Below are 13,525 nucleotides of genomic sequence, written 5' to 3' on the forward strand. Positions count from 1 at the left end.
TCCTACTTGTAGGTAAATTGTCTTATCTACAGAAGTCAGTAAGATGGATTCCCTAATAAGTACACATAGGATGCTAGCTTAAAAACACCAATCTATAGATATTTACTCAGAAGTAAGTCCCTTATAAGTCAGTGAAACTGGTAATAATCATATCCATCTGTGCTTGCCCTTTAGTATGATTATTTCCTGCAACATCACACGGCATTCATTGGCACATTGTATGCTAAACACAAAGTGATGGATGGGTTGGCCGCTTTCTGAAGGTGAAATGAAGGAGGCAAGTTAGCCCTAGAGAGCAAGCAGCAGGATGATGCTCCAAGAGAAACCTGCGAGGCTGAAGTCCCTTTTAGGCCCATCTCCACCTCTCGGCCTATTTTCCCACCAAAGGGACTTTAGCAGCCGGCTGATCAGACCTTGAGTGGAAAACAACAGGAAATCTAATCGCTCCCCGATCAGCAGGAAATAAACGAAGGCGGGGGGGGGGGGCTTGCCTGACCGAAGGGGCCGCGAGTGAGAAGGGTCCCTTCTCGGCCTTTCTCTGTTCGAGCTGATTTCACGGACGACGCGGGGCTCCCTTCGCTGACTTTTGATTCGCTCCCAGGGCGGTCCCTCTTCAACCCCGGCAAGCTTTGGGAAGAAGGTGAAGGGCCGCGGGGAAAGGGCGCCCGAAACGGGAAGGGCGAGTGGTTGAAAGTGCGGGGCGAAGCCCGCCGAAGGGGCACCCCGACTGCCAACTTCGCCGGACCCGCTTTGGGGCTGACAGTTACACGACTGCGCTCCGCGAGGACCGTTTCTCCCGGCTGGAGGAGGAACTGCCCAGTTCTCCTCGCCTTCAGATCAGTGAGTCTCCTTTTGGGCTCGGCGCCTCTTGGGGCCGCAGTTTTTGCTCCCCCGCTTGGATTGGTGGGGCTCGGAAGCGGTTTCCTGCAGGTTCAGCCAGGCGCGGTCACTTCGGATCTCGAGGTCTTTTCCTTGCTGGAGATACTTTGGGGCGCCGTGGTCGTGGCGTAACCCGGACGTCGAACGACTGAGTAGGAGACGTGTTTTCCTCCGTGCAGTGTTTATTTGCTGGCCCCCAAAGTTTTCTCCTGGGAAATTATTCCGTCTCCTCGGTATGTCAACTTAAAAATAGATCCTTTCGAAGTTAATGGGACCTATTTGTAAATTAGATTGAGAGGTAACTCTACAAATACGAAAGCGTTGACTCTGGGAGCGGAAATCTGACTTCCGACGCTGACTTTCCCCAACGGGAGACGCGTTGGCTCGCACTTCCCATAATCGCTTGCCGTCTGTTGGCTAGAGATTACAGGGGAGGAAGTCCAACAGGTCTAGAAGAAAAACAAGGTGAAGAAGGTGGGGATGATGTCAACATGAATTGTTGTAATGCTGGTTCCGTCCTCCCCCCCCCCCCCCGCCTTATGCTTAAACCTGGCGCGCTGGTTGTCAAATTGTGGGGATGCCTGTGATTGCGGGGAGAGGAATGCCGCGTCCTGGCCTTCCCTAGTAGCAAATCCAGAATAGGGGCTGCGTCCTTACCTGGGTGGTAGACCCACTAAATACAGTGGGATTATCTCAAGCAAGGATGCCTTCGATGAGTTTGCACTGTGTAGGCAGACCGGCTGGATAGAACTGCACGTTCCGTGGCACGGTTTCACACTTAGAATCAGGGTGCGAACTTGAACCCGGATTTCATTTGAGACCAGTTGAAGTCTACCAAAAGTACCTCGGAGGTACAGTGGGAATCTGAGGCAGGTTTTTAGAAGGCCACAGGAGATTTTTGTATATATAGGGCAGGTCCTATTAATTTGAAATGCTAAGAGATTACTGGGATGGGGTAGCGCTGCCAACCTGGCTCGATGTGTTGGACTTCAATTCGAGGGCAGTCCCTTGCGCCAGGGGATCGGAAGCTGGACCTGCAGAATGCCAGCGGGTTGGCATCTCTCAAATGGATAGACTAATTGATCAGGCAACTGGAAGCACGCATATTCAAGCCCAAATCACACGGCCTGGCAGGTGTGATCCGGGAAGTGCTTAGCCCCTTGCAAGGAGCCTAAACCTGCACCAGGGATACCGAATCTCATCTCGGCACCATCACTCAGCCTCGAAGGTAGCCAGAGAAGGGCTTGAATACTTGGACCCCAAGTGGATCCGAATAAAGCCACTTCCACCTCCACCCCCATCATCACAGATTCTGGCCATGTCCCCTAGCATGCTGGCTGGGGAATTCTGGGAGTTGAAGTCCACACGTCTTAAACTTGCCACGGTCGAGAAACACTGCGCTAGAGAGTTGGAAGGTTATCCAAGCCTTGTCCTTCCATATAACAGCGAGGCCAGGCTTCACATCATCCCAACGTTAGGTGGGGACTCTATAAATCACCAGTCAGGAAATGGCTTATCTTGCTTGTTTTCCACCTGGTCCAGATTGACAATGCAACCGTTTGACGCGGCTTATTTCCAGAACTGCTGCCTATAATCCTAAACACCTGTACTATATACCTGTCGTATATCCCGCTGAACTCAACTGGATTTAAGGATGAAGCATTGGAAAAAGGAGAGTTTTCAGTTCCTTTGCTTGTGCAGCCTTGGCGAAGTCCCTGTAGACTCTCATTCCTGCGCCTTTTTTGGTTCCTTTGCCGGATTCATTCATCGCACTAAATCATAAGGTGGCTTACTTGCGTGTCCCTTAGCCTGTACTGATTTGTAAACCGTAGTTTGTGGCTGAGTGTGATGGGAGAGCCCAGGTCAGTTGCAGCTTCCAAAAACTGAGATTAAAGCAGATCCTCTCTTGTTTAGCGCGACGGGTTCAGCTTTTGGTGATCAAACCCCCGCACCAGGAAGGACCCACTGAGGGCCAGCCAAGCCATTGCCATCCATCCATCCATCCATCCATCCATCCATCCATCCATCCATCCATCCGCCGGACTTTCTTGGGGACAAAGTGATTCGGTGCTTCTCTCGCGCATTTGTTCTTCACTTCCTCTAAGTGCGTAGACAGCCCTCCGGTGGCTCCGTTGCCCTGAATCTCCCTGGCAAGAAGGACGCCCCTCTGGGCGAAGCGCGTGAGGGGCAAGGTTGGCTGCTGCGCTTCTGCTTCAGCCCTGCGGCCTGCCTGCCTGCCTGCCTGCCTTCCTTCCTTCCTTCCTTCCTTCCTTCCTTCCTTCCTTCCTTCCTTCCTTCCTTCCTTCCTTCGGGGGTGGGTGACGGCAGCAGCAGCAGCCCTCCCGGAAGGAAGGGCTGGCCTGAATGAAGGCCAGAGAGGTACCCGGGATCTTTTCACTGACGCCCGAAAACCCTCCGTGGCAGCTGGAGCCAGAAAGGCAAGCGACTCTTGCCTGTCCGCCCGGCCTCGCCTGCTGGATCGCCGCTCTTGTCAGCCAGCCGGGCTGCATCTCTGGAGGCCAGAGACATCCTGCGGGGCAAACTCTTGCCTTGAACCAACACCGACCCCCGCTCTGTAAGGACGAACTGGCTGGGCGCCTGGCATCGCTCCTTCTCGTTCTCTGGCATTTAAACCCAATTTTCCAGTGGAAAGAGAGAAATCAGTTTTCCAGATTGCACTAGATCAAATTATTTGGGCGTGGAGTTCATGACATTTCCTAGCTTCCCTTCTTCCCCACCGACACAATCGCTTCAGCAGGTTGAAAAGAAAACTTTCAACGGGCTCTTCTATTTTCTGCAAATGAAGCTTGATTTCAGCAGAGTTGAACCCAACACAAACAATGCTGATTGTAATTTCAGGTTTTCCCTCCACTAACTGCATGAAAGAGAAAATACCTTTTATTAAACATGGTCTTGAAAGGACTAATTTTTCTTTCTTTCCCTGTTTTTCCTTTCTCCTCCTTTCTTTTCTTTTCCTTTTTGGTGAGGGGTGAGGAGGTTCTGTGGTTTAGTCAACCCTACAATTTCTCCTGGAGACATTGTGTGCAGAATTTAATATAATGATTTTACGTTGCCCTGATACCACCAGCAATGATGGGTGGACTATTTATTTCTCATGCCGGTGTTAAGTCCCTGAAAAAGAAATTTGTTTTTTCTTTAATAATGGCAAGATAAGGCAAGCGTGAAAGAGAGCTGAAGAAAAACATACTTGCAGTGTGCAAGCCTTGCTTTCTCTAAAAAGGCCCTTTTCTATGTATGTGTATGTGTACACCCACAGCCATTTCACTGCTGATGACAATTTACATTATACCCATGAAGGAGCAACAAGAAAACAAGTAATTATGGAATAACAGCTCTTAGAAAAAAGTCATATGACATAAAAAAGAAAAACAAAACACTTCCTTTTGGCCACCCGAGGAGCTAAGGGCTGTTTCAGAAAAACTCCGCCACCACAAGCTCTTGAAGGACGGGTGAAGAAAGTTTAAGTTATCCTCCCTGTGTACCTTCAGTCAAATGTATTACTTTGCTGCCAAACATAGGGTAGTTTCAAATTTTGCAGAGTTACTCAAAATCAAGATCCAGAGGTTGCAACTGAATTGCTGTTCAAATCTTTACCAGTTGGACATAAGGACGTAAAGAGCTCTTCATTGCTCTTTAACAGAGGTAATCTAACTAATGATTTTTAGTGTCATTCAGTCATTGCTGTTCTGATACAACAGTGATGAGGATAGGTTTTATATTGCCTTGTTGGCTGGATGATGCTATAAAGGCACTACATATCACTAGTGAATGAGAAAACTAATTGGAACTGGAACTTGGCTGGGTCGCCAAAGGCTCTTCCATTAACCACAGCAAGAAGATACCTTGTTAACAATTGCAGGAAAAATGAAACATTTGACATCTTCACTTATCCCCAAATGCATCACAAACTGCACTTAGTTCGTACTGTTCTAGTTTTAAAATAGTGTTCTCCATCTTCTGTAGACATAAAACTTTGGATCATCAAGGTAAAATTGACCACAGGGGACCTGCCCTGCTCCTTCTGGCAACCTGAAGCTGCAGAGGGCTGGTCCCTGGTTAGCAGCAGGAGAGTCAGTGTTCTCCTACTTCACCACCGAGTCACCTCTCCTCCCACCCTTGTCAGATCTGGCAGCAGATCCCCAGGATGCCGGAGTTTGGAGGTATGGCAAGAGAAGTGTTTGTGGAAGAAAGCTGCTCTTTAGTCACCTGTTCTCTTATCACACCTGAACTAAGGCTTTGATCTGAGTGGACTCCAGAGCACGGTATCAGGGTGGCTAGGCTGCCTTCCTAAAAATAGAAACAACAGGACTAGTATGACATGCCTTCCCTGTTGTGGAGCAGCCACTGCCACTTGCCAGCATTATGGGTCTTGCACACGGAGAGCTGACTAGGAAGCAAAATCCAGAGACATCATTCTGTGGCAACCCTAGATGGACACTTATTCATGAGTTCAACCATGACTCGGCACCTTGTATACAACCCAGCAAACAACAAGAAGTAGGATTACCATAACACTGTCAGACCTTGGCACAACTGCAACAAGAATCAGTGCTTCTTGGGAGAAATGATGGATATCCTCCAGCAAAGAGGTCATGGACCATGCCATCATGGAAAAGGCAAACAGAACCCAAGGTGACTTGCTTAGGTCTGAACAGTACAGTCCTACAAATGTGGAATGTGATGCAGCTGGATTCAGGGTGTATGAAGAAAATGTTGGGAGCTGGAGGGTAGAACACAGCATTTGTTCCACTGAAGCTAGAAAGGGTAGTGCAGGCAGATATCAACACACTTACTTGCCTTGTTCCACCAATATACAGTATCTCACTGGCAGCAAGCACACATCTCCATTTGAATTTCTTCATGGTTGTTGTTATTTTTCCAGTACCCCAGGGGTGTTTTTGATGCATATGTCTTCTTCTGGTTTTAGTAACAATGCGGAATCGTCATCAGCACAATAGCTATGTAACATGGCACTCCCATTAAAAACATGGCACCCCCCCATTCTTTGGGATAGGGTGTCCATAGAATATGGGCAATCCTATGTATACTTGAGTGGTTTCCGAAGTTCACTGATCTTCAGGGCCATTATTCAAGTGGTCACAGGAAAGGAGTGATATCTGGTGTACCCAGGCAGTGCACTTACTATAGTCCACAGCAGCTGAGACTAGTACTGGTCTTGGACTACTGCAGAGATTACATGCTAAACCTCTGCAGAGTGAATCTGGCATACCGGAACTCTGACAAATAAACTTGATTGGGGTTCATTACAGCAGATATACCTGTGAATGGGTTCATGTACATATAAATAGGAGAAAATATAAATAGGAATAAGTACATAAATATTTACATTTCTGTGTGCATCTGAACACACATTTACATACATGTGTGCAGCTGTGAGTGTGCGTGGCTGTGGAAGTCATTACATGGAGGAATCCAACTGGAAGCAGGAGGATAGCAGCTGGACTTTAATAGCAGAAAAAGATGAAACAGTGCCCAATGAACTGTTGAATGAGTAGAGATGTTGAATTACATGTTCAATTACACATACTAGTTAGTGCACGTACGTACTGAATTCCATCAGTGTATGTCTGTGCTCCATAACAGAGTGAGGGACCGATTTTCCAGCATTACCAGGAGCTATCAGTAGAAACGGTATGCCAGTTTGGAGGCTGTGCCTAGCTCGTTCCTTGTAGGAAGCACTACAGTGGAATCTGGCTGTGAACTAGGTTGCTAGGCAACCAACAGAAGAGGTTTAGGTCACTATGGAAACAGTTGTGTTTTCACAAGAGTACAGCCTTTCCAATACTGCACAGTAGGGAGAGTGCATTCCAATGTCAGTCCTGCATGACTCTCTACCCTGCCATTGTAGGACATGGCATGGGTCAGTATGAGCAGACAGAGCCATGAAGAACCAAGCAGAATCTATGGCCGAGTCTCCTTCTAGGCAGCTGGGGTTGGTAGGTGACAAATGACCTCCAAGCTGTATCTGTCACTGCAAATGTGAATGAGTAGGAGGCATTCTAGGCCGATGAAGTGGTATATATCACAGCATAGCACTTGGTAAGTTGAAGACGGACATTGTGGAGAATTTGGGGTTTTCTCTGCAAGTTAAAGGTGAAGGCAGGCTGCATTTCAGTGAAGTGAGAGAACTGTTCCCACAGCAGCACTGCTGCTCAGTTTACCCCACATGGATGTGGCTAATTATTTGGGACCACAAGCTCTGGATAGCTTATTTTAGGATGACAGGACTCCCTATCTGAGATTGCACACCAGCTCTGGCTGCATCTGCAGAAACAAAACTCTGCCAGCCAATCTCAGTGGAGAGAAAGGAGCAATAACACTGGGACAGCTTGCAGTGTAGGCATCCACCTGGGAAGTTGCTTATCAGTTTGGTTTAGGAAGAAGCCCCGTGCACAGTATGACAGGGATCAAGCATGTTCTTTTGAAAAGGAGGTGGCCATTGGAAGGTACAGACTATGGTCCCTTCCAGTACTGCGGGATGTAAAGTGCATTGCACAACCCGTTCTTAGCAGACCTTTTGGTCAGATGCATAGGTGATATCCTGGAGTCTCCAACCCCTCCTTTAATCTTGGCATCCAGGAAAGGTACCGCAAGTAGCACTAGTAAAAAAAAAAAAGAGAGAGAGAGAGAGACTGCTCCCCAAATATTTGGTACATTTTAATGGAGAACATGGACAGTTTCACTGACAATGAGCTCTGTGCTTGACCCAGGAAAGTCCTCATCCCCAAAACTAGTGAGATACTGGCTGCTGTGCTCTCCAGCACTGATGAAGGCATTCAATGGGAAGTGTCTGCACTGAAAGGACCATGGTGGCGTAAAGCAGAGTAGCTGTCCAGGGCAACAGCAGGGTTGCTTGGGCTGATAGCTACTGAAAAACCTTGCCCTAGAGTACACTGGAGTGATGTATAGACTTCCCTTTCTACTAGTTTTTCCAGATTGCTCTTGAGTGTGTGATGTACTGCTGTGTCTTACTTTAACACTGCTCAATATTGTCTTTTCCAAATAAGTTTTAAGGAAGCAATTACATTACAGTACAACAATGGAAGAACTCATGGAAAAACTCAATAACATTTAGCCCATACTATAATTTAAGAGAACACTGGTCGTTAAGTCATGTCCAACTCTTCGTGACGCCATGAACCATATCACGCCAGGCCTTCCTGTCCTTCACTGACTCCCTGAGTTTGCTCAGTTTCATGCTCATTGCTTCAGTGATGCTATCTAACCATCTCATCCTCTGCCGTCCCCTTCTCCTTTTGCCTTCAATCTTTCCCAGCATCAGGGTCTTTTCCAAAGAGTCCTCTCTTCGCATTAGGTGACCAAAGTATCTGAGCTTGAGCTTCGTTATCAATCGTTCCAATGAGCAATCAGGGTTGATTTCCTTAAGAGAACACTGGTACAAAGTGTTTTACAGATGGTATATAACTTCATCCATAATTACAAAAATAGATAAATCATGTAATAAAAAATGTTGGAAATGTTGTGATAGAAAAGGAACATTTTATCATGTCATGTAAAAAAACTAGAAAGAAATATACAGCATTGTTCAAAAGAGTTTAAAAAGAAAGCTTGAACTGAAACCTGTTTTTCCTACTGCAAATTGTTCTAGAACAAATTTTTAAAAATACAGTTTATTAAGACATATGCTGATGGCTGCAAGGACAAATTTGGCCCAACACTGGAAGAGACACTTTGCCGACAATACTAGACTGGGAAACCAAACTTGGGGAATATGAAGCAATGGCAAAATTAACACTATACAACCAGAACAGTTTGCATAGTTTGACTAAATTTAAGCAAGAATGGCTCCCCTATATATCAATATGGTACAATGGGAGGGAATTTAGAGTTTAATATAGCTTTTACAGATTTTTCTCCTTTCTATTATTTATTTTACTTTTATTTATTTATTAAAATGTTTTTTTCTTTTTTCAATCTTTTCCTCTTTTCCTTGTTTTTCCTTTTATATGATTATATGTATTTATTTTTGGAACAATGAAAAATAACAGTGATATCAATACTAATATTAATGTTTAGAGTTTTGTAGAAATGTTATATTTTAAGATGATACAATGAAGCTGGTTTTATACATTTAATTAATTTTAGATTAATTAATCTTGTAATTAATTAAATTAATTAAATAAAGGACTTGTAAATCCTTTATTTACTGATAATTTATTCTTCATCCACCATGGTTTTTTCACCTTTTTTCTTTTATGTAGTTATTGTCTTCAAATGTTTTTTTTAAATAAAATCAAAAATAGATTGTCTTTTCTTGCCTCCTAAACTCTATCTGACTTGGCTAAGAGTACCTACCAATAGCTGCTAATGTCCTCTGACATCCTCCTTAATCAGCATGTTGGATTGTCTGCTTTTGCCTAAAGAATACATGAATATCCCAGTTCAACTACAGGCACCCACAGGAGTGACCAGTTCTGTACCCTGACCTGAAATCTGATTGAAAAAGGTCCAAATAATCCATTTTCTCCAGAGCCTTCTGCAACTGCAGCCCCTCTACCTTCTCAACAACTTTGCATAAGAAAGGGTGATTGGAGATAGGCCAACAGTTATCCCAAAGAGCTGGCTTAAGGGATGGCTTCCTGAGGTGGACACAAGGCAAGTGGCATTATCTCCTTCTCAAGGATGCATTCACCATTCCTCCTATTCAGCTTCCCATCACCTCTCTGACAGCTTTCATCAACCATGTGGGACAGGGGTTCAGACCGCAGGTAGTGGAGCTAATACTGCAGAGAACTCTGTCTGTTTCCTCAAAAAGCACTGACTCAATTCAGTCCCAGATAACCCTGGAAGATATTGTCTCTGCCTTTTCTGCTGGACTTGTCCAGCCAATATCTAGCTCTGTGTAAAGGTGAATGATTGTTGCCCTCTAGATGTTTGGTAAGTTTATCGTTATGACCCAGCAGATGACCATCTGGTCAATCATTCTCCAGAATGATCCAGGTAACTCTAAACAGTGCTGCTGAGTGGTAATGTGCAGAAGAAGATGCTGTAGTTGAGATACACATCATCTGTGACAGCAAAGGACATAACATGACTAGTATGGAGATTGTGATAACCATCCAATGCCACTCACTGGGAAGCCATTAGTGCCCTCACAATCAACATCACCTGGCAGAGGACAGAAGAGTGCAGGGTGATATTGCCATTGGTCATGCCAATAATGTGTGGAAGGGTTTTGCCTCTCAGGGCTTATTCCTTACCAGCCCTAATGAATACCCATAACCATGAGCACAACTGTGTCCTTTCCCAAGGAATGTCTTTGGTAGGCATGGGAGGGTTTGTGTGCATGGGCGATTGTCCCACACTGCTAAGGATTTGCCATTATGGCATCAAAAAGGGATAGGATGGGGAGCTGACTACTTCCCAGTGCCAAAGGCAGCTCGCTCTATGGCTGAACTTCACAGCGTGCATCTTACTGCCTAGACATGGGTTGAAAAAGTCACTGTGATGGAGTTGTTAAGGTATTGGACAAGGATGAGGGAACTCAGCTTCAAACCCTCCCTCAGTTAGGGAAGCTACTGGGTGACTCATTCACAACTTAACCTACCTCACTGGAGTTTTGTTGTAGGGAAAAAGAGGAGGTCTGCATACCACCTTGAGCTCCTGGAGAAAAGGTGGGATATAAACCTAACAAGTAAGTAACATAAATAAATGAGAGAAGTTGTTTTTTAACTCTCTGAAAATGTTTGCTTAAATATGTATATGAGAATATCAAATCCTTTGAAAATGTAAAAATGGGGGTGGGGGGTGGGATGGGAAAAACTTGGATGGCATGGCTAAACCGCTCTTCTGGCCCTCCAATTCTGCCCTCCATCTCCTGGGCACGTAGTCTTTTGTTCTGTGCCTGCAGGTGATGCTTCATTGCTCTCCCGATGGAGGGAAGTCAAAGGGAAGCAAACTGAGAAGCTATTTCTCTGACTGTAGGGATTTCATTCTGAGCTCCGTATCTGTCATTGTATTGTATGTGTAGTGAATGGGCCAGCACCCTCCCCTGCATTCACTAACTTTTCAATGAGTTTTCCAGCAGGCTTTGGGGTAATTGAACCCCCCATTATCATGATAGCTTGTCTGCTTGAGAACTTGGTGAATAGGTTTAAGAAGGCATCATCTACCCCATCTGCCTGTATAGGTAGCCTGTAGAAACAATGATATCACTTTTGTTTTTTCTATCCTTTTTAATCTTAACCAGATGCTTTTAACAGGACTCACATATTCAAGGTCATACGTTTCTTCACCAGCATACAGTTTCTTTACGTACAAAGTCATTTGGCTTCCTTTTTCATTGTGTTTGATTTTTTAAAAAATAAATCTCCTTCATGTTCTTCCAGTCATGTCTCTCATCCCCCTCGTTTTCTGAGATACGTATCAGGTCATATTTGTTTTCTCATGTTTGGATTTCTAGTTCCTCTTGTTTGTTGCCCATATTCTGTCAATTGATATACAGACCTGGGAGACTGGGAAGGTCACCGTAACTGGTCTCTCTATAGACAATGTTGGGGGTTTGGAAATATCCTTTTCTTGCTTGTGTCTCCTCCATTATCATATGCAGCCACATTCCTAATGCCCAATACTTTTCTACTTGAGTCTGCATCTTTTTCTCCCCCCTGCTTCCAATTTAGCTTAAAGCCCTTCAGGTAAGGGTAACAAGGTTCTTGCTAAGCACCTTTCTCCCACCTTTATGAGATGCAATCCATCCATCCCTGGAAGTCCTTTATATTAATAATGGTCTAACAACTCAAATCTGTCATGACAACATCAGCTTCTAAGCCAATTATTCACTTTCAGGATCTTCTTTTCCTTTCTGTCACGTGACCATTAATGGTGGAGGCTGGGTGAAATCACTCCTTGTATCCACTTCCCTCACCTTTTTACCTATGGCTCTGTAGCCACTTGTAATCCTTTAAAGTCTTTATGCTCTCTTGGCACTGTTATTAGTCCCCTAGGGATAATTCTCTTTCCATAATCCCTAGGATATGTACACCAGGAAGACAATACACTTCTTGCAAGAGCTTGCTTAGTCCTCACATAGCTGTTTCTGTCCTTTGCAACAGTTAATTCCTGTCATCATTTTTTTTCCTCCTCTGTGAAGAGCTTTGATTCTATTGATTGCTTAGCATAACCTTTTCTACTGCTCTGGAGAGGTTGGAGTGATAGAACTATCTCCAGTAGTTGAACTTTGCCTTCCTTGTCCATCCAACATCAAACCAGTTGGTCCTGTCTAATGACACAGACCTTTTCTTGGTTTGTCCAGTCTTTCTTGCTACATGTTTCCAATTTTACATTATTTCCATTGGGGAACTTTCTTCCTCCTTGGGGTCTTCTTCTTGTCTCCTCTGCTTCTGGACAACTTTCTGTGACCTGTCCTTCTCAGAGGCCTCTTTCTGTTGGCCTTCATGGAGAGCCCTCTGTGTGATATTTGTGATATCTTCATCTTTCCTGGTAAGAAAAGAAAGATTGGCTCCCTTTCCTTTTACCTTTCCTTCCAGCAAGGAGGAAAGTTTGTATGGCAACAGGTGCAGTTAGGGTACTTCTCAGGTACTCCTGACATGCCACATATTAGTCACATCAAGCCAAAACCAGCTAACAACAAATGCTATGATATGGGTGAACCCAGTCCCTATATCTGCCTAATCAACCTAGAAGGGTTGTTATGCGGAGATTAAATAACAGAGGAGACAACCATAACATATCTAGCTTTGAGTTCTTTAGAGAAAAGACAATATATAGAATAAATAAATCCTCAAGGATTGAAATCAAACAGAATGGCCTTGCCAATCTTATTACAAAGTAAAAGAAATGGATTTTCATGAGTTTGTTGGTGAGTAAATACATTAAGTATCATGCTGCATGACTGCATTTCTTTCCTACTTATTTTGGGAATAACTCTGAGATGTTTCTGAATAAATCACAGAATTAGGATGCACAAGAATGTCTCAATGTGTCTGAGAAAAAATATTTGTAATTAGTGGAAAAGGATCAAACACATTTTTACTTTCATATTTTCTATTTATTTCAATCCCATTTTCTCGCAAAAAATAAACAAACAAAAACTTTGCATATTTATTCTATTCTTCCTCCCCACCTTTGGCATGGGAAATATTTGTAACATGCATCCCGTGTTTATTACTGTTTTTGGACCTTTTCAAAGCACATCTGTTTTTGATCTAGACTCTGTAAGCAGCAGTGCCTTTTTAGTTTTGCACTGCTAGGAACATTTTTACACTCTTCCTCTGGCTAAGAATACCAGTTGCCCAGCTGGATAGTGGCCCAAACCTTCACACATGCATGCAGACTCTCTCTTTCTCTCAAACACACACACACACGCACACAAACAACTTTTGCCATACATAGGTTTTTTTGGGGGGGGGGTTGGTGCCTTTGAGTCATTTTTGACTCCTGGTGACTGCCTGGACAAGTCCCTGCAGTTTTCTTGACAAGATTTCGGAAGTGGTTTGCCATTGCCTCCTTCCTAAGGCTGAGAGAGTGTGACTGGCCCAAGGTCACCCCGCTGGTTTTGTACCTAAGGCAGGACTAAAACTCATGGTCTCCTGGTTTCTAACTTGGTGCCTTGACCACTACACCA

At 44.6% G+C, this 13,525-nt stretch overlaps 1 long non-coding RNA gene across 1 annotated transcript in view; it reads left to right on the forward strand.

Moving 5' to 3' along the window:
* LOC148214167 (uncharacterized) overlaps nt 1-13,525 on the forward strand; it is a 65,140-nt gene continuing 51,615 nt past the window's right edge. The window contains exon 1 of the long non-coding RNA XR_015798524.1: nt 1-840. This is a non-coding gene — a long non-coding RNA (uncharacterized LOC148214167). The remainder of the gene's footprint in view (nt 841-13,525) is intronic.

This window comes from Python bivittatus, unplaced genomic scaffold (genome assembly GCF_059951505.1).
Source record: "Python bivittatus isolate LINGU-HERP-01145 unplaced genomic scaffold, Pbiv_v1 ctg000700_np1212, whole genome shotgun sequence".
NCBI classification, from domain to species: Eukaryota; Metazoa; Chordata; class Lepidosauria; order Squamata; family Pythonidae; genus Python; species Python bivittatus.